Source organism: Lissotriton helveticus, chromosome 1_1 (assembly GCF_964261635.1).
Source record: "Lissotriton helveticus chromosome 1_1, aLisHel1.1, whole genome shotgun sequence".
NCBI classification, from domain to species: Eukaryota; Metazoa; Chordata; class Amphibia; order Caudata; family Salamandridae; genus Lissotriton; species Lissotriton helveticus.
In genome coordinates this window covers 1,514,258,069-1,514,277,529 of record NC_136057.1, presented here as the reverse complement: position 1 = coordinate 1,514,277,529, position 19,461 = coordinate 1,514,258,069, and positions in this window count along the sequence as shown.

The window sequence follows — 19,461 nt, the reverse complement described above, 5'->3', positions numbered from 1 at the left end:
TGCGTGCAGGGTCTCCTTAAGAGGGGAGCCGGGAGGGCGGGTCAGCTGGGAGGCGGGGTCGCGTCCACCAATCGTGTGGCGAGGGGGCGAGGCCGCCGGCAGGAAGCGGCGGGAAAACGGGATCGGTCTGAGCGGGCGGCCCTGCGGCGGCTGGGGCGCTGCTCTCGGCGTTGGTGAAGGTCTGGCACAGCAGGGGTCTCTGGAGCAGGAGCGCGGAGGAGCGAGGGGGCAACCAGGCCAGAGGCGCGGTGGTCACTGCCCAGGTGCGTGCAGGGTCTCCTTAAGAGGGGAGACGGGAGGGCGGGTCAGCTGGGAGGCGGGGTCGCGTCCAACAATCGTGTGGCGAGGGGGCGAGGCCGCCGGCAGGAAGCGGCGGGAAAACGGGATCGGTCTGAGCGGGCGGCCCTGCGGCGGCTGGGGCGCTGCTCTCGGCATTGGTGAAGGTCTGGCACAGCAGGGGTCTCTGGAGCAGGAGCGCGGAGGAGCGAGGGGGCAACCAGGCCAGAGGCGCGGTGGTCACTGCCCAGGTGCGTGCAGGGTCTCCTTAAGAGGGGAGCTGGGAGGGCGGGTCAGCTGGGAGGCGGGGTCGCGTCCTCCAATCGTGTGGCGAGGGGGCGAGGCCGCCGGCAGGAAGCGGCGGGAAAACGGGATCGGTCTGAGCGGGCGGCCCTGCGGCGGCTGGGGCGCTGCTCTCGGCGTAGGTGAAGGTCTGGCACAGCAGGGGTCTCTGGAGCAGGAGCGCGGAGGAGCGAGGGGGCAACCAGGCCAGAGGCGCGGTGGTCACTGCCCAGGTGCGTGCAGGGTCTCCTTAAGAGGGGAGCCGGGAGGGCGGGTCAGCTGGGAGGCGGGGTCACGTCCACCAATCGTGTGGCGAGGGGGCGAGGCCGCCGGCAGGAAGCGGCGGGAAAACGGGATCGGTCTGAGCGGGCGGCCCTGCGGCGGCTGGGGCGCTGCTCTCGGCGTTGGTGAAGGTCTGGCACAGCAGGGGTCTCTGGAGCAGGAGCGCGGAGGAGCGAGGGGGCAACCAGGCCAGAGGCGCGGTGGTCACTCAAAAGAGTTAAACCCAAAAACGTCTTCAGCTTATCCAGATTTGTGGGAGACCACCGGGTAGCTCTAGAGCAGTGCCTAAGTCTGGTACTGTTGTCCCTCAAATATTGGTCAGCATCTAAATTAGTCTGCTCAACAATCTCTGCCACAAATACATCATCCATAAACAACTGAAAAAAAATTGTATAGGCAAAAAATATCACAATTCACTCGACAGTCTGCATCAACACTAAAGGTAGGCAGGGTCAACCCAGAGTCTAGCAGTTCCAATGGGAAGCCTTGCAGCCCCAGGCTGCAATCCAGATGCTTCTTGTTGCACCATCAACACATCAGTGTCCTCCTCTAAAAAAGGCACCTCATCCACACTGATAGAAGCTTCATCCACACTGAGTGTAGCTTCATCATCAGTTGATTATGTGTGGACAGGAAACTCACTACCAGAATCTTGCACTTCTTTTCCCTCAGATGCAATCTCGGACCCACAATCATGGTGAGAGGAAGATTCAAAAAGCATACCAACAACCTGTTGAGGAGTAATGATGTTGCTAGCCATAATCCTTACTAATAAAGATGACTTGTCAAATAAGTCAAAAACAACAAACAAATTGTAAAGTAAGTAAAAATCAAATGTGGCTTTATCACAAAGGCCTATATACTCCAAAACAATACCACTGACTTTCCAGAAACTGCTGACTCACCGCCACCTACTCAGAACAGACACAGCAAGGACCAACAATATAACACTAAAAGATAATAAGAAAAGAAAATTACACATAAGTCAATGCAAAACACAATAATTTCAAGCTCAAAACACAAACTAAATATGCTGCTATTATGATACCACTTACAAGAAAAAAATAATGCATGACAATATTAACCTTTTAGAATAAACACACCTAAAATGTTTTTCTTACCGAATGCATGCAACTACGCAAACTACAGATCAACCACTGCTAAAACCGCAAACAAGAATCAAAAGCTTTGCACTAGAATACAATTGAGAAATAAAACATTGCAATCACATATGTAAATAATACACCAGTCCACATACAATCCACCAGCCAGGCTGGGGGGCAGGTGGGCCTAAAAGCATAAGGCAGATCTGCTCCCAAGGGGGTAGAAATAGCCAAAAGATTCACCCCCATAAAAGGGGAGCAATCTTTGCCAAAGGGACCAATCCCCAACACCAACATTTAAAAAACCCTGGTGCTTCTGCCCCCCTCGGGGACAGATGGGCCGAAAAGCATATGGCCAAAGTATTCACCCCCATGTAGCGGATCGACCCTTGCCAAAAGGGCCACTGCGCAACATAAAAAAAGAAATCCCCGGTGCCTAATGGGGTACACAAAACTAAAAAAACAAAATCAGCTGATCTGCCACCAAGGAGAACAAAAACTTCCAAAATAAATGCACCCCAAAGGGGAGCAACCCTTGCCCAAGGGGTTGCTTCCCCCACAATGAAATTGCGGAAACAAAATCCCTGTTGTCTAGTGGGCATTCATGCTGCACGATCTCGCCCCATGCGCGATTGTGCAGCATGAATGCTCGAATGAGACATCGGATGACGTGGAGGGAGGCAACCTGAAGGGTGGACCACAGTGGAAGTGTTAGAGCTTTGGACGTCTGGTAGCCAATCAATGCACATGCCCACCATGACTGGGGATGGCTCTCGGCAGTCCCACGCACAAAAGGGGTCAATACCACTAAATGTACAAAAAGAGACCACAAATTACACTACAACTAACCTCCCTCATGACCTCTCCCCTATATCTACCCTACCTTTAAAGCCCTTAAAAACATTTTAAAAGAATGTACCCATTCCAATGAACATCAGCACCTTCACATGACCTGGATCTGAAAAATTACACAAATAGACCACAAAATAGAAAGGTAGCGATAACAAAAAAGGGTCGCTAAAGTGAACTTGATATAAACAAATACATCGGAAATCATTTAAAATGCTGAATATAGAAAATAAAAGATGTAAAATATTATTGCATGTAAAATATATCAAAGAATGTTAAAAAAAATATTACTAAATTAAATATTTGTATTAAATATATACAATTATTTAATATATATCGATAAAAATATTAAAACAAAGTTGAAAATATATTTATTAAACAGTTTATGAAATGTTACAAAAATGATAATCAATTGAATAGAGTAGAAAATGTACGACATTCAATACTATTTAAATGTGATTTATTTGTTTTATGTAATAATAAAAATGCATTCAAATGTGGTATTTATAAGTTTATTTTTAGGGTAAAATATATATTAGTTAAAAAATGTCCAAGAATGCAATAAAAGACTTTCAAAACAAAAATAGAATTAGAAAAATGGGTTACGTGCCTTTATTCTATACAAATAAGTAATTAATAATATTAATAATTACAAACATACAAATATTTTTTATTATATTTCTAAACAACGACAATACTAATTAAATAACACGCTATTTTTATGACATACAAATACAATTAGAAGAAAACTAACTTTATCAAATAAAATATTCACACATAAACCAATTTTAAGAAAGTGTTAGACACTAAAGGGGTGACATTTACTATTCTCACTCTGGGGAAGGTGTTGGACATTAAAAAGGTGACATGTACTATTCCCAGTCCAATGTAAACCATTTTGGGGAATGTGTTGTATGACACTTACTATTACCAATCCAATCTAAACTAATTTTGGAAAGGTGTTTGCACTAAAGGGGTGACATTCACTTTTCCTATTCCAATATAAACCATTTGGGGAAAGAGTTGGCCACTAAAAGGATGACATTTGCTTTTCCCACTCCAATCTTATCCCAATGGGGGAAGGTGTTGGACACTAAAGGGGTGACATTTACTACTGTTTTATTGTGAACACATTGATGAGGAGGAGACGCCTACCGATGATGGCAGGCACCGGGAGTTTGGCTCTTGGCTGCTCAGTTTGCTGCATAGGTTGCTAGGAGTGAGGCAAGGCAGGTTCGTTAAGCGTGCAGTGTGATAGGGCCAGTCTTGAGGGCAGTACGTGTGAAGGCCTCCTGTGGTGATTTTTACAGTGGTGGTGACAGTGGTCGACAGCAGTGGCCTATGGTTACAGACTTTGTTGGGGCCTGAATCAGAGGGCTCTCAACAGCCTCAGGACTCTTGAGGCTTTGGATAGGAACCACAGGAAAACTCTGTGAATGACCCACATGCCCCACCCAGCCTGCTCGATGAGAGAAATCTCCGATTGAATGGTCTGCCTTCTCAACCTATCAGGAGGTAGGAGGTTGTCCTCTGTGCTTTAGACTGCACATAGATTGAGCCTCTGCTCTTTGGGGGGCCTTTTACCCAGGTGACTAGAGGGTTTAAGAGCTGGTGCGGTGGTGTGCTAGGGAGGTCTAGGCTGCAGGCCTAATCAGTTGTACGGAGGTGGCCAGCATTAGGCTGGTGTGGCTTGTGCCTCTGGGAGGTCTGTGCTCTCTGCAAGTGCACTTACTATTTTCTTTTTTCCCCTTTGATTTTGAGAGGCAAGAGAGGAAATGCAAGTGTGGGAAAGCAGGCATCTGGTGCTTGGACATCTGTGGTTAAGTATTGTTTAAGATGCCATCTGGCTGCTTGTGCTCTGGCCACTTATTTGTCACTTCTGGTCCAACTGCTAGCCACATTAGCTCTCCCTAAAGTTTCAAAATTTAAAGAACTATTCAGCAAAAGAAGCCTCAGTCCCATTCATCTTTCCTGAAGTCTCACCCTTCTGTCTTGTCCCTGTTCTCAAAGGGGGGAGAGGGGCAGAAAATAAGGATTTAGAGATGACTGTATGCTCAAATAAAGAAGATGACTTGAATCTACTCATGGTTTTGTCCCAGGGCACCATTTTATGTCCGACCGATTGATTTGGCCTCAGCCCAGCTCTTGACATTCTCCTGTCTGTCCACTAAGTCATGTTGCCTTGTGGAATTAGTGGAAGAAATTGACCTGGAGGCTATTCATGAGGCAATTACTGTTGGTATTAAGTTGGACACTGAGACTGGTCCTAAGTACCTCTTGGCCCCACTCGGTGGATACGATGTCCCTTTTGTATCAGAAATGTTGGTATCCAGAGAGACCTCCACAGCAATTCATGATAAACTCTGTGATGATTTGTGTAGCAATGAACCTGTTTCATTTAAAGGCACTTCCCTGCCGGACATTGCCGCTGTAGGAGAGTAGGGTCTGCTATCCTATGGTCACCCCAATTTTTGCTTTTTGCTTCACTGGTTTTCGAGTTAATGTGGCTGTGGGCCTGCTAATCAGACACACAGCCTGCTGTTCTCTCTCTAAATTCACAGACATGTACTATAGGTACATCACCAATTTGGTACTGGACACCTTGTCAGCCCCTGTAGCATGCACTATAGGTGCTCAGGGCATAGGCGCATCCAAGGCCTACCAGGGGCTGCAGCATATCTTTTGCCACTCCTGGCTGGTACTTAAATCGACACAACTGGCTGTTCACACAGCTGGGGCAAGGTGGTGTAATCACCCCTTGCTTAGATATAGTATACCTATAGTATACCTAAACCTATATCTGGACACATATACACCTATAAGTCACTCCTATAGCAGGCCTTTACAATCCTGGAGGCAGAGTGCTTGGTTTTATGTGAGATGGTGTTATAGCATGAGCTGAGCCTGTCTGCAGTGTTCGGACCCAAATTGTTTTTTATTGTGGCGAAGATAAGAATAAGGCACAAAATATACAGTCATCGACTCAGGTCTCATGTAAACAGCAGGAACAAGAAGTCCCAGAATCAATACACAGCCGTGTATGGCCCACATCTCGGAGGCAGGGCGGCGCAGGAGTAAACATACATATGTAGAGGGAGAAAGTGCAATTGTGCCTCAAAGAATAATAAAACATTGTCAATGTCCACGCCAATTTTCTTGTGTTGCATTCCTACACTACATAACCACTTGAACTATAACGAACTACCCCAAAGATGACAATTTAGTGCAGGTCCGAACATAGAAGGAGAAATATACAGGGGCCAGCTAGGGCGCAGTCACTAGAATGTTGTGTGGCCTATGGGGAATCTCATCTAATCCAAACATAGCTGTCAGGGGACAGCGGCGTGACTACCAGGGGACGCTGCACCTGCTCAGACACCTCACTCTAGGCCCCCCTCCTCCCCCCCCTCACCCTCACCAGACTCCGAGGACGCAGAGGAAAACAGCTCAGCGCTAGTGGCGTCTGAGTCCTCCTCCCTCATCCCTTCCATACACATAGTTCTCCAGGCGAGTAAGTCATCCTGGAGTTTCTCGTCTCTGCGAGAGCGCTGCATGTGCGTCTCCTCCGCCAAGGTCCATTCCTTGACATCTCGCAGCCAATGAGGAAATTCAGGCGCCCTCTGACCCATCCAGGTAATGGCCACCCGCCTTCTTGCCAACACTAACAGAAGTTGCAGCAGTTTATAAGACAGACCTTTCTTTTTTGGCTTGGGCACTAATGCTAGCAGGCAGGGAAGTGGGTCCAGCTGCAATCTAATATGGGTGGTACGGGTAATGAATACCACCACCCTGCGCCAGAAATCCAGGACCAATGGACATTCCCACGCTAGGTGCAAGAACCCCGCCTTCGCCATCCCACACCTAGGGCAATTGTGACGTCTATCTGACGATATACGGTGGAGGGAGACAGGTGTCATGTAAGTACGGTGAACAAAATTAAAGTGTATAAGTTTAAAGCGGGCGTTGCAAGACACTTTACGAGTCAACAATCCAATCCGCTTCCTCTGAGACGGGTCCAATACTATGCCCAGATCCGCCTCCCATGCCGCCCAGGCCGGCGCCAATGGGGGAGTCGAGTCACGGCGCATGGCGGAGTAAAGGAGGGAAATCAGGCGCCTACCTCTCCCTCACGACAAGATGACATCCAGTGTATGAGTGAGCTGGGGCGCCTCTGGGAATGGGGGCCACGTCGTCCTGGCCACCTCCCTAAGACCGCCATAGTGTAGGTACTGGCCCTCCACAAGATTAAAGGAGTCCCTGGCTCTCTCAAAAGTCACGAAGGAGTCGTCTGGGTAGAGATCCGCCAGGGTCTCGCAGCCGCCTGAGCGCCATTCCCTAAAAGACATATTCTTCTCCAGTGCGAGCACCGGGGCCAGGATCCAAAGTGGGAGCTCCCTATGGAACGGCGCGCGGCGCAGAATCTTCTCAACGAAGCGCTGCCAAATGTCGGCTGTATGCCTCACCACATAGGGCAGGGAATCGTCGGCGCCCCGACCCTGCATCAAGGCCTCTTGCAGGTCCCTTGCAGGAGCCACGCCTGCAAGTAGTGCCAGCTCCCAGTTCTCGTGGTCAGCAAACCACCGGGCGGCCGGGAGAAGCTGTGCCGCGTAGTAGTACAAGTCAAACTTTGGGGCCTCGAGACCACCTTCGTCCCAGCACCTCGTCACCGTATGCAAAGCGACCCTGCTTCGTCCACCCGCCCAGAGTAGGGAGGTGAGAAGCGAGTTCAGGGTACGGAACACTCGGGGCGGCAGCGGACACAGAGTATTCTGCAACACATAAAGGACTCTGGGGAGCATCACCATCTTGGCGACTGCCAGCCGCCCCATGAGGGAGAGGGGAAGTGTATTCCAGAAGGCAATGGATTTACCGAGGGCTGCAAGGATCTTGTCTATATTGTGCGCCAGGAGGGCTTCGTCAGAAGCCGCTACTTGAATACCCAAGTAGCGAAACGCCACCCGTTCACATCTGAGGCCGGAATATTGGTGATCCATGTCTGGGACCGGGACGGCGTCCGTCAAAGGAAACACCAGAGACTTGTTGACACTCATACGCAGCCCAGAGGCCGCACCAAAATGGTCCAATAGTCTCATTAAGACGGGGAGGGCTTCCACCGGGGAAGTCAAGTAAAAGAGCGCATCATCCGCGTAAAGCGAGATAACATTCGTAGTATCCCCCACCACTATGCCCCAGTCCTGGAGGTCCCTACGGGCAACAACTGCGAGGGGCTCAATGGCAAGGGTGAATAAGAGGGGGGAAAGAGGGCAACCCTGACGGGTACCTCTCCCCAATGACCATTCATCGGATCGGGCCGACCCCAATCGCACCGAGCGCCTTGTAGAGTATCCGGATCCAGTTGCAAAATCCAGGGCCGAACCCCATTTTCAGGAGCACGTGGAGAAGATAATCCCAGTGCACCGTATCAAAGGCTTTGGCCAGGTCAACAGAGACCAGTACGCAGGGACCCTCACGCCCTCGCACCTCATGCAGAATGTGGTTTAGACGGCGCAGGTTCATCGATGTATTGCGGCCCGGTATGAAGCCGCACTGGTCGGGATGGACGAGGTGGGACATGTGTGGGGCCAGGCGATTGGCCAGCATTTTAGTAAGGATTTTTGCATCCGAGTTGATCAATGTGATAGGCCGATAAGCTGCGGGGTCCGTTTTGTCACCACCCGGCTTCAAGATCATACACACCTCACCCTGATTCATGGAAGACGGGAGGTCGCCAGTACGCAGAGCCTCGTTATAGACTTGTAAGAGTGGGGGGGCCAGGATATCTCCAAAGGCCTGATAAAACTCAGCCGGGTATCCATCTCCACCAGGTGTCCTGGCTCGGGGGAGGGCGGCTATCGCCGCGGCAACCTCACCCAGCGTCAGTTTAATATCGAGTTCCTTCGCGACAGCTTCTGGCAGGGTCCGTAGGGGGAGACCCTCAAGATATGATTGGTAGGCGTCCGCCGATATGGACGGATCAGCGGCATACACAATTTGCAGATGACTGCGAAGGACTGTAAGAACATCCGCCTCCGAGTGGACCATAGTGCCACTGGGGTTCCGTAGGGCCACGATTCGTTCAGGCGTGAACTCCCGCCGTAGAATCCAGGCCAATAATCGGCCCGACTTGTCCCCTTCACAGTGTAGGCGCTGCCTATATTGGCCTAGCGTAAATTTATCAAGTCGCGTTAATACGTCGTGGATGGATACCAGGGCAAGACCCTCCGCCTGTTGATCTAACGCGGTCGGATCAGGCTGGGATTGGGCGCGCAGGAGTGCATCCTCCGCGGTTCGCAAGTCAGAGAGCAACTGCTTCCTGACCCCGTATGATAAGCCCATACACGCCCCACGTACGACTGCCTTAAGAGCCTCCCATCGGGTGGAGTAGGACAGGTCATTCCCCGTCCAATTGAGTTCCAAGTAGTCAGAGAGCGATGTAGCCACATGATCTCTGGCCACCTGATCCTGGAGCAGATCAGGCGGCAGTCGCCACGTGCGCGGCCGCGACGCTCGATCAGGCCATTGCGCCACGCACGTAACCGGGGCATGATCCGACAGATATCGGGCTTGGTGTGTGACCGTCAATACGAGTGAGGAAGGAAGGTTAGCTGCGAGGACCCGGTCTAGCCTACTGTGTGTACCGTGTGTCGGAGTATAGCATGTGTAAAGCTTCTGTGCGGGGTGGCAAGTACGCCACACGTCCGTTGCCCCAAGATTGTGCATCACTTCCCGTAAGCGCGCCGTCATGCGGGGCTTAGTGCCCACTCTGGGCGGGTGACGGTCCAGCTCATGGTGCAACACGCAGTTAAAGTCCCCGAACCAAAGGAGGGGCGCGTCTAAACCCAGAGCCACAACATCTTGCATCTGGGAGAAGAACGCCGGATCATCAATATTTCGGGGCATATGTATTCAGAAGCAGGAGGTCTTTGTCATCTAATTTGATTCTCGCCAAGATGTACCTGCCTTCAATATCAGCGTCGATATATTGAACAGCACACGGTATCCCTGGGGCCACCCAAATAAGAACCCCCCTAGCATATGTAGAGTATGAGGAATGGAAAACCTGACCCCTCCACTTCCTAGCTAGGCGTTGTGCGCCTTCCTCATCCAGGTGTGTCTCCTGTAAACAAGCAATCGAAACCCCATGGCGTCTGAGGAAGGTGAGGACCCTGTGTCTCTTGGTGCATGTGCCCAAGCCACGCACGTTCCATGTTAAAAACTTAAATCCCATGGCCAATGCATACGCCCAGACGGGCTACAGTGTAGGCGCAATTCAGACCACCTCGTAGCGACCCATGCCACTTTTAACTCCAGGGAAGCAGCTTTGAGGTCAAGCTTCCCACAAATCGGAACCAATACGCACATATTGTCAGTGTCATCCGTTTCACAATCCCAACCCCACCCCCCAACAACCCCAAAACATGAAACTTTTGCAAGAACACCCTCCTCCCCACCACCCACGAGCAATAGGATAGCAACAACCAAAAACGCCACCCCGCCCTTCCCCCGCCAGTGCCAGGACGTGCACAGCCACCCCACACCACACATCCCACACTCACTCACACAAAGCAATACAACCCCACCCACCCAACCACCCAGCTCCCCGAAAGACCAAGGTATCTGAGAAGAACACCCTGGCATCACCCCAGCCGCAACAGTAAGGTAAACATGACAATAGTGAAGTCTACTTCAGACCCCCCACAGCACACATGACCCAAAGTAAATCACAAGGTACCGACCAGGGATCGGAAGGTCCCGATGACAGTGTTGGACCGCTACGGGCCATAGGTTCACAGGTGAGAGGAGCCCCGCTCACCCGAGTAAACACAGAAAAGCGCCACAGTTAGTTGAAACAAGGATCATTCCGACTCCCGCGCCGATGCAGCAGTCTCGGGGACCACCGTGGCCGTAGAGGCCGTGTCCCGCAGTATGTCCTGCAAAGTGTCCGGCACCAGGACGTCGCCAGGAGCAGCCGCCCCTGACGGGCTCGAGCCAGCCCTCGCCGGCGAGGTATTCATGAGGATGGCTCCATCTGGACCCACCGTGGGCCGAGCCTCAGGGGAGCTCCGGGACCTGGAGCGACGATTTCTCCTACCACGACGCCGTCTCTGCGGCCTGGTACCCCAAGTGTCACGTGAGCCCCCTCGTTCTCCCGGGGGCAGGTCATCCCCTCTGATCTCCAGCCACTCCCAGACCTCTGCAGGCGTCTCAAATAAATGTGCCCGGCCCTGGGCAAGCACCTTCAGCTTGGCAGGATACAGGAGCATGTACTGAAGCTGCATATCGCGGAGTTTTTGTTTAACCCCCAAGTAGGATTTCCTCTGCTCCTGCACTTGTTGGGTATAATCCGGGTATATGGAGATGCGACAGTTCTCTATCATGTGGGGCCCCGTCTCCCTCGCCGCCTTGAGGATACAGTCGCGGTCCTTGTAATTCAGAATTTTCGCAATGATGGCTCTAGGAGCCTCTCCCGGCCTCGGAGGGGGCACCAAGGCTCTGTGCGCCCGTTCCACAATGAAGACGTTGGACAATCCAGTCGGACACAAGCGCTCACGGATCCAGGTCTCTAGGAAGTGCTCAGGGTTCCCCGCCTCCAGCCGTTCCGGTACTCCCAGTACTCGTATGTTGCTCCGACGCGCCCGTCCCTCCGCATCCTCAGCGCGCCGTTCTGGTGCCCGGGTAGTAGAGGAGAGCTGGGCAAGTGACTTTTGTAGGGAAGCGACCTCCCCCTGCAGCTGAGTGATGTTGCCCTCCGCATCCGAGACCTTGTCCGCGACGTTGCGAAGGTCCGTTCTCAGGAGGTTGACATCGATTGAGACTGTCTCAATCTGGTGTTCCAAGGCCGCATGGGAACCCTGAATAGCCTTTAGGAGTTCAGCTCTGGTCGGTTCCGGCGGCTCCTCACCCTTGTCGTCAGGGCCCGTCTGCCGCGTGATCCTCTGTGGTAGATGGCGGGGGGTGGTGTATTGGACGATCGTATTGGGTTGGGAGGTCTTCGAACTCCGACCCGTGCGGCCCGCCATGGTGAGCAGCTCAAGTCCGTTTGACCCAAAGTGCGCACTCCCAGTCCAGCCGAGCAAGGAGGGCCCCCCCCGAACCGGGCTAAGTCAGGGATGGCAGACGCCTCCCGCGGCACACAGGCAACACGATACCAGTGGGTCAAGGGAGCCGGGAGGCCAAACAACGCAGGGGCAGCACTCGGCCACCACCCCTCAACGGGGGTCAGGATATGGGATGCCACCCAGGGAGCAATGGGCAAGGCCAGTAGGAACACGGGCTGCAGCGTCGCCTCACCCCTAGTACTCACAGTTGGCAGTCCACCAGGGGATCCCCCAGGCCCAGCAGATCTGGGCCGAGAGGAACAGGGGTGTTCCTCGCCTCCAATCGCCGCAAACTCCCCAGAGGCAGCTCGGCACAGGCCCCAAGATGGCGGGCGTGTGGGGGGGGAGGGGCCCCGTCCAACAATGGGCCCAGCGACGCTGTCCTAGAGTCCCCCCCGGAGGCAGCAGGGCCGCGAGGAGCCAAAGGAGCAGACAGGTCGGGGCTTGGCAGGGGGAGGGAAGCAGGCCCCCAGTCTGTGCAAGGGTCCGCAACGACGTCAGGTCCAGCCAGGCACACAGCCGCTCAGGGGCTCCGGCGGTCACCAAGCGCCACGATTCAAGTCAAATGCAGGCGGAGCTCGCAGCCTCCCCCCACCAGGTGTGCCGCCACTTCAGGTCCGGATTGCGGAAACCGGCAACGGTAGGAGAGAAAGGGGGGAGGGGGTCCAGAGCTCCGACCCAGGGCCGATATTCAAGATGGACGGCGCCCCCGTCCAGGCTTCCTCCGCCCCACGCAGCAGCAGGGTCGCAGCGCTGCCACTCCCCGATCGTCCACTCACCACGCGGGAGTCACAGGCAGGTTCTCGGCGGGCACCAGGGGGCTCGTCCCGGTCAGAAGCCCCGGGCAGCGCACTCGTATTCCGGCCTCACCACGCAGGCCCAGACCCCGGTGTAGCGTGATTCACCACGCCGACTCCGCCCTCAGGAGCACTCTTGTCAGCGTTTGCAGCGGGGCGCCGGTCGTGGGTCCGTTTTTTTCAGGCTCATGTGACCCAGCGGGGTCACAGCTCCACTCGACAAGCCTGTCCAGCGACCAGGGGAGCCAGGGCAGGATCAGTGACAGGATGATGCTGGTCTTCGGGACGGAGCTGGAGGAGCTCACGTCCTGTCGGCCATGCTGCTTGGCCACGCCCCATACCATATACTCTTAAGTGCATTATAATCCTCGCAGTTAATGCTAACTTTGGTTTGGCTTTATCAAAACATGTCGTGTTTGGTGTCATACACTTTGAAATACTACCCCGTCGCCAGTTCTGGCGACGGGGGTAGCATTCCACCCTTCTAGAGGGGAAAGGCATTTACTTTACTGAAAACACGGTTATTCCTAACCAGAGCTCCAGCATCACAAAATGGATGCTGCTGCCACAGACACGAGTCTGGCCTCCTGCTGCTGACCGAAACTTGGCAGAGGACGCTTGATCAAAGGATCTCCTGTCACAGGGAGGTGTCGCACCACCCCAGGCAGGAGATAGTGGATTGTAGCAGGGAGGGTTGAAAGAAACTAGACACTGCCTGGGGCGCACAAGGTATCCCTGGGCAGATTCCAGTCAAACCGGTTCTGGGGCCATCCTGTCCCAGTCCTGGCGGCAAACTGGACAAAGAAAAAGGGGTGTAACCACCCCCTTCCTGGGTCCCACCCATAGGAGGGACCTAGCAGGTAATCCAGCCCCCAGATTTGGAATATAGGTGGGAGCAGTGCCAATGCACATAAGATTATCCTGACTGAAACTTATGAAACAAAACTCTGGACCCTTCGACATCCTACTCGACGTAGAAGACTGAAGAATATCCCTGTGGTCAAGGAGTGATCACCCTGTGCAAACAGGCACCATCCAGCACCTCAACGTTTGCTTTGTTGCAGTTCCCGCCGGAACTCGAGCAACAGAGATCGACAAGACCCAGCGAGCCTGCCTTCTAACAGCCCGATCCATAGTCCCTGCAAAGCTGAGACCCGTGGAGGCGACCTGAAGCGTGGGAGTGGCCATCTTGGAGGAACAATGAAGCGCTGACCGTGCAGCACCCGAGGCTCCCTCGAAGCTGTGCATTGGAATTTGAGAAGCTCCAGCCCCGAGCAGCTTTTTCATCGAAGCTCACTCCTCCACACTTGACGAGTGCTGTGTGGAGCCCTTTTGCATTTTCCTGCTTGACGCGTTAGTCTGGTCGCTTGCCCATTGACTAGTGGCCCCAGAACCGACGAACCTAAGAATGTACACAGCTGGTCTGGTTGCTCCAGACTGGCCCTCGCTCCCCTGAAAAGGAGCATCCGCTCTGACCTTGCTGGTCCGAGTATTAAGCGATCTTTGAACCCTGCGTGGGTTGCTTTTGCCAAGGTTTGTTGACTCCGATCCGGAAGCCGACACCGGGGACAGCGAGAGGCTTTGTGGGACAGCTCGTGATCCACTCCAGGACATCCTCGGTGCCCCAGAGTCCACGTGGCAGCGGAGACAAGCTTCACAACATCAACCTGATTGCGCCCGACATCGCCTGGTTCCTTCCTGGTTCCTTCCTGGTCACTGGCGAGTGACCCAGACTCTGTCCCCTCTGCTTTCAGGTACCCATCATCTTCGATCCACCCTTGGATCGCACCGGACACTTCTCTTCTGGACGCCTGCAGCATCTTCATCTCCAGGCACCCTAGATCTTCGTGACGAAACCCGACACAACTTCGCCCCTGTGCACCCGCTTCCTGTGGGTGAGGTAATTCTTGAACACCGGTGCTCTTGTAGTGGTTTACACCTCTAGTGTCTAAGTCTAAAGTTTTGTCCTTCTAGTCCAGTCGGAAGACTCTTAAAACTGTAACTCGATAACTTTTACGCACCATTGACTTTGCATTGGTGCATGCGTGTGCTTTCTGCACTGCACCCGAATCCCGCGGGCTACTCCCGTCCTAACTGCTGTTAGTCCAGTGTAGTCCCAGCGATTCCCAATGCCATAGGCCTTACTCCCGATCGATTAGTGATTGGTATACCACTTTTTTGATATATGGTTTAAGTGGCCACCGGCCTCATCCACAAACGTGCAACTTGTATATGTTATAATGTTCTTTTGTTTAAACGCTTGTGCTTCATTGCTCATAAAGAGTAGTGGGGATTATCCTGAGAATAAATACATATATTTTTATAATATATATTTATTTATTTATTTATTTATTTATTATAGAGTTTTGTATAGCGCGAACAAGACCCGTGGGTATCAGAGCGCTTAACATAGAGTAGGTGAAAGCATAACATATATATTAACAGAAAAAAGAATCACAGATAAGAGGTAGATGAAATGCAATCATTCTTGACACATGTGCCATTGTTGATAAAAGTGAGTTGCAGCTCCAATTGTATCAAAAGCAAAGTATATACACATAGGTGAGGTAGATAGTTATAAGTCCCTGAGGGATGCGGTTATAAGGTCATTTAAAGATAACGTTTGGAGATAAATTTATGGACCGTTTCATATCCTAGAATTAGCAAATCTTTATAATACTGATTATTCTTCGCCTTCCTGATGTCATAAATGTTCTGAAATAAAGCAGCAATAGTTCAGGGCAGTGATCGATGATCTTCTCTATTTATTGTATTTGTTCATCAGAAGGCTCTTCACTTCCCGCTTGAATGTTGCCACATTTTTGATCTTCCGAATGGTTGGAGGGAGTGAGTTCCAGATTCTGGGGGCAGCTCCTGAGAATGCTCTGTCATAGGTTTTTTTCTTTCTGAAGATGGCTGGTCGTAGTAGCAACTCCTCAGCGCTTCTAGCTGGTTGGTTACCTCCAGACAGCTGAATTTTCTTGGCTAGGTATCCAGGGGTGTTGTAGTGGAGCGCTTTATGTGTGATACAAGCTATCTTCATTTGGATTCTGGCTTCGTAAGGTAGCCAGTTTAAAGCTTTCAAGTGAGGGGATATATGATCATATTTCCTAGATCCGGTGATAAGTCTTGCCGCGGCGTTGAGGCAGGCTTTTAGTGGGGCTGTGGACGTTTTAGGTAGGCCAGCTAAGGTGGTGCAGCCATATTCAATCCTAGAGATAACCAAGGATTGGATTGCCAGTTTGAGATCCGGCTCTGAGATGAATGGTTTCAGTTTTCTTAAGTAGTTCAGGTGGAAGCGGGCATTTTTAGCCATTGAGTTAATGTGGGCTTTCATGTCCAGATTCTCGTCTAGAGTGATTCCAAGCGATTTAGCTGAGTTGACTAGGGTTGGGGTGCAGTTGAGCGCAGTCACGAGTTTCGTCCATTCCTTTATTTCCGCCTGGCTCCTTGGTGGTGAGATTAGTAGGAACTCTGTTTTGTGAGCATTTAGTTTCAGATGATTATTAGTTAGCCATTGTAGTGCCATTTTTAATGTCTCGTTCATTAGTTCAATGTCTTTTAGGGATGCGATCTTTATGTATATCTGCGTGTCATCCGCATACATGTGATATGATATCTGTGATTTTTGGAGAATTTCTGTAAGTGGTTCGACGTATAGGTTAAACAGATCTGGGGATAACGTCGATCCTTGAGGGACTCCTATTGAGATAGGGCATGGAGATGAGATAGATTCGTTGACCCGGAATCGCTGTGTTCTGTTTTGTAAGAAGGAGTTGAACCAGTTCAGTACAATTCCCGACAATCCCATCCTGTCCTGCAGCCTGGTCAGTAGTGCATCGTGGTTTACCGTGTCAAACGCCGACGACAGGTCAAGGAGAATCAGTAGGCATGCTTGATTTTGGTCAAGTGCCTGTATCGCATCATCAACAATATGGAGAATCGTTGTTTCCGTGCTATGTCCTGTTCTGAATCCTGACTGGCATTCGTCAAGCAAGGAGAACTTGGTGATGTGTTGGCTGAGTTGGTTCTGGACGCATTTCTCAATTAACTTGGCTAGTACAGGGATATTGGTCACTGGGCGAAAGTTGTTTGGATCTGAGGTGTCCGCTGAGGGTTTTTTGATTATGGGTGCGACTTGACCTGTTTTTAGGCAGTCAGGGAGGATCCCTTGTGATAGAGAGGCATTTATTATTTCGGTCCATATTGGAACTAAAACGTGGTTGATTTCTCTTAAGCACTTTGCCGGAAGTGGGTCTTGATAGTGATTGTTTGGTTTGATTTCTGAGAGCGTCTTGGCGATCATGTGCTGGTCGTACAGTTCGAATGTATCCCAGCTTGCCTTGTTTTTTGCATTAGTACACTCCGTTGAAGAGACGGTATCGCTCGAATGCAGTCGTTCGATGGGAAGGTTCGCCACAGCGTTTTTGAGCTCTGCTTCTAGCGATTTAGCCTTCTCTGTGAAAAATGTGGAAAAGTCATCGCAGTTTAGGGATGTTTTTGTGTTCTCTTGACCGGTTTTGGCTAATTTGTTCGATTGTTGCTTTAGTATTTCAAAGAGTTTTCGTGGTCTGTTTTTGGCATTGTCTAGTTCAGATCTTATGAACTCCTTTTTTGAGTTGATGATCTTTTTGTTATATTGGCTTCTGATTATTCTAAGGGCTTTCAGCTCAGGGGATGAAGGGTGTTGTCTCCATTTTCTTTCGGCCATCCTCAATTTGCGCCTTTCTTCATTTAGTGTCTCATTAAACCATGGATTTTTTGTCTTCTCCGTGACTCTTTTCAGTTTTAATGGCATGGTGTGATTGACGATATTTTCCACCGCAGTTATGTAATGATCGGTCAGCTCATTGACATTTTTCATGTTGTTCGGTGGCTTTAGGTCTCTTTCACAGCTTTCAACCAATAGCTCCATATTTGCTTTTTTTGTGTCCCGCATCCATTTTTTGGACTGGAAGGGTTGTCTGGTCCTGCCTTTTTCCACTATGGGTATCCCGAATATTATAGCATGATGGTCAGACCAGTCGCAAGGGGTTATGGAGAGGATAGTTGTATCTTTGTTCCTTGAGATAATCCAGTCTAATGTCGCTCCTTTCGAGTGTGTGGGTTGTGTGCACATTTGGGTGAGGTTTAGTTCGACGAGGAAATCTTTAAGCGTGTTGACCAGTTTATCATTGTCGTCCTCCCAGTGTAAGTTGAAATCGCCTAGAAATATGTTTTTGGTTTCGCTGTTGGAGTTGGCCGTTATGATCTCCATTAACTCCTCTGTGAACTTTGCATTATCCCCTGGTGGGTGGTAAAACGTATGCATGTTGCATCTTTGATTGTTAGTATATTTTATATTAAGACCCAGGTATTCGCTTGCTTCTAGAGGGTCTGCTTGAATTTGTTTGACCTCAATATCAGATCGATAAATGCAAGCTATACCTCCCCCTACCTTTTTAGGTCTATCCAGTCTCAAGATGTTATATTGAGGTGGTACTAAGAGGTCCAAGGTTGGGGATGAAGATTCCGTAAGCCATGTTTCTGTGAGGACTGCCAGAGCAATGTCCTTGTTAATGATGAGGTCCGCTAAGTCCGATGCATGTTTGGTTGCCGACCGACAATTGAGTAGAAGACATGTCAGAGGATTTTCTTTGTTACTAAGGTTCATATTTTCGGATTCAGTTGTTGTTAGCTGTATGTGTTGTAAATTGTGAGGGTTAGATGCTCTATCCTTCTTTCTCGATGTTCTGTTGTAGTCGAGTGGTACTGTTTCAATTCTTTCCTCTTCCATGTGGTTCAGTGGTTCATATGTTCGGATTAGTGCCAGAGTTTCCTCCTTTGACAAAGATTTTGTCCTGTCTGGACGGTTGTCTCTATTTTTTGCAAGCATGGTAGTCTCATTACTGTTTCTTTGTGAGGAGTGTCCGAGGTTTTGAATATGCTCGACCTTTGAGTGAATGCTCTCCGTCATTGTCCCTATTTTTTCAATCGCCTGTAAGGTATTAATAGTGACTTGTGTCAGCTTGCTCATTAGTTTCTGAAGTTCCTTAATATCTCTCTTGTTCTGAATTGATTTCTTAGGTATGTCTGATCTGTTTATCCTGCCTTTGTGTCCTGTTCGTCTTCGTTTTGGATCTGTTCTAAGTTCCGCAGCCCTTTTCTTTGAATCCTTTGTTTGATTGACAGTTCTCATTCTATTGGAGATGTCGTCTGTGCTGGCTATGTTATGTGTTGTTGGGAGCGCGTTTGTGGGAGAGGATCCGTTCAACGCTAGTATTGTACTAGAGAGAGGTATAGGACGATTGGTATCTTCTGCCTCATCCAATTCCTGGTTATCATAGGGTATTATATTCGTGGCCGGTGTAAGCACTACGTTGGAAGTCTCATCGTTTGGAGACGAGGACGGCTCTTCACTTTGAAGCTGGTCTTGTTCATTGTTTGCTTGATAGGTAGATCTCTCTGTCCTATCTGTCGTGTTCTCTGGTACTGACATTACTATTTCAGGTATATCTTCCGGGTTAGGGCTTTGAGCGTTTTGGTGGCCCTTAGTTCTACAGGTGCCTCTGGTAATGTTATTGTGGATGTCATGAGTGTTCAGTGGTGGGGTCAGGTGGAATTGGTATCTTGGGTCTTCTAGTGAATCTTTTATCGTTTGGAATATCCTGTCAAATTTCTCTAGTTCTCGATTTGCTGCTTGTACCAGCACAATTCCGGATTTATATATGGAGATGCTTAGTTCGGCTCTGCATCTTATTGATGGTGAAGTCATCATCTTTGTGCCATGTGGGA